The 2,611-nt window shown below is 36.5% G+C and overlaps 1 protein-coding gene across 1 annotated transcript in view; it reads left to right on the top strand.

Moving 5' to 3' along the window:
* The window catches only part of LOC116093226 (protein S100-A9-like), a 6,831-nt gene that overhangs the window by 3,290 nt on the left and 930 nt on the right, over positions 1-2,611 (top strand). The window lies entirely within an intron of this gene.

Here is a 2,611-nt window from a genome sequence, read left to right as displayed (position 1 = left end):
GCCGATGAGTTCAAGGCTATTTCCCACTTTCCGTTCCTTTAAATTCAGTGTATCTGATTTTATGTGGAAGTCCTCAATCCACTTGCACTTGAACTTTGTACAAAGTGATAAATATGGATCAATTTGCAATCTTCTACATGTACACTGGCAGTTAGACCAGCACCATTTCTTGAAAATGCTGCCTTTTTTTCCTCTGTATACTTTTGGCATCTTTATCAAAGTTCAAATGACCACAGGTATGTGGGTTTATTTCTGGGTCTTCAATTTTGTTCTATTGATCAACCTGTCTGTCCCTATACTATTACTCAGTAGTAGAGCTTGAGGTCAGGGATGGTGACTCTTCAGATTTCTTTAATTGTTGAGAATTGTTTGAGCTATCCTGCATTTTTTGTTTTACTATATGAAGTTGAGAACTGCTTTTTCCATGTCTGTGAAGAATTGAGTTGGAATTTTGATGGGTATTACAGTAGGTCTGAAGATTACTTTTGGTAAGATGGCCATTTGAACTCTGATAATCGTACTAATTCATGAGCATGGGAGATCTTTCCATCTTTGAGGACTTCTTCAAATTCTTTCTTTGAGGACTTGAGTTCTTTTCCTACAAAACTTTCACTTGGTTGGTTAGAGTTACACCAAATATTTTATTTATTAACTTTGGTACATGGTATCTGTCTAGAAATTTATCCATTTCATCAAATTTTCCAGTTTTGTCAAGTATAGACTTTTGCCATAAGATCTGATGTTTTGTTTTTAATTTCCTCAGTTTCTGTTGGTATGTCTTCCTTTCATTTCTGATTTTGTTTATTTAATTATTTTATTTATTTACATTCCAGTCATCCACTCCTGACACGGTCCCCCTCCTACACTTCCTAATCCTATTCCTAATCCCCTTTGCTGCTGTAAGGGTGCCTCTGACTAGACATCCCCCTTCACTGGGACCACAACTCTCTGGAGGATTAAGTGCATCTTCTCCCACTGAGGCCAGACCAGGCAGACTTCTGCTACAGATGTGCCAGGAGTCTTAGACTGGTCCATGTATTCTCCTAAATATCTTCAGTTCCTCTTTCTAAGTTTCCCTTTTCATTTCTGATTTTGTTAATTTGGATACTGTATCTGTGCCCTTTAGATAGTTTGGCTAAGGATTTATTTATCTTGTTGATTTTCCAAAAGCACTTGGTTTTGTTGAGTCTTTGTATTATATTCTTTATTTCTAATTGGTTTGTTTCAGTCCTCAGTTTAGCTATTGCCTGCCATCTACTCCTCTTGGATGTGTTTGCTTCTTTCTCTTATAAAGCTTTCAGATATGCTATTAAGTTTCTAGCATCTTAAGATCTCTTCAATTTCATTATGAAGGAACTTAGTGCAAATTTCTAGATCCTGATTAATGTATCCAGCTGATAGCCAGTGTCTTTTTATTGGAGAATAGAGACTGTTGATGTTCAGAAATATTAAAGACCAAGGATTGTTAGTTCCTGTTACTTTTGTTGTTGGAGGTGATATTATGTGTGTGCCCCATATGTTTGGGCAGGCTATGCCTTTATTTTGATTGAATTCTAGAAAATCTTTAATTTCTTTCACTATTTCTTCCCTAACCAAGTTATAATTGACTAGAGAGTTGTTCAGTTTCCTTGAGTATGTGGACTTTGTGTTGGTTTTGTTATTATTGAAGTCCAGCATTAGTTTGTGGTTATCTGATAGGCTGCATGGGATTGTTTCAATTTTCTAGTATCTTTTGAGGTGTATTTTATGTCCAATTAATTATATGATCAATTTTGAGAAGTTCCATGAGGTTCTGAGAAGATGGTACATTCTTTTGTCTTGGGGTGAAATGTTTTGTAAACATCTGTTAAATCCATTTGATTAATAACATTTGTTAGTTTCACTGTGTCATTGCTTATTTTCTGATTCAATTACGTCAGTTGGTGAGAGTTGGGTATTGAAATCCCATGCTATTATTGTGTGAGGTACAGTGTGTGTTATGAGCTTTAGTAAAGTTTCTTTACAAACGTAGTTTCCTGCTCTTACTCTTGCTTCTCTCACTTGCCTCTTGCCTCCTTCCTCTGCCTTGCTCCCCCTCTCTCCTCATTACCTTCCCTGCTCTTTCCATGTGGTCATGGCCATCCCCTACTTCTCTATTCCCTCCTTCTCTCTGCCTTTCTCTGCCTCTGCTACCCTCTTAATTCCCCTCACCATGCCCTAAATAAACTCTACTCTATACTTTAAAAAAATGTGGTTTCCCTTCCATTGGGGGCACAGATGTTTAGACTTGAAGTTTTGTCTTGGTGGACTTTTTCTTTTGATGAGTATGAAATGTCCTCCATCTTTTTTGATTGCTTTGCTTGAAAATCTATATTATCAGATATTAGAATGCCAACTCCAGATTGTTTCTTGGGACTATTTGCTTGGAAACACTTTTTCCACCCTTTAACTTTGATATAATATGTGTCTTTCTCAATGAGATGTGTTTCCTGCATGCAACAAAATTCTAGATCCTGATTAATGTATCCAGCTGATAGCCTGTGTCTTTTTATTGGAGGATAGAAACTGTTGATGATCAGAGATATTAAAGACAAATGATTATTAGTTCCTGTTATTTTTGTTGTTGGAGGTG

The sequence above is a fragment of the Mastomys coucha genome, unplaced genomic scaffold, assembly GCF_008632895.1.
Source record: "Mastomys coucha isolate ucsf_1 unplaced genomic scaffold, UCSF_Mcou_1 pScaffold16, whole genome shotgun sequence".
NCBI classification, from domain to species: Eukaryota; Metazoa; Chordata; class Mammalia; order Rodentia; family Muridae; genus Mastomys; species Mastomys coucha.
This window is presented reverse-complemented; position numbering and strand designations above follow the sequence as displayed.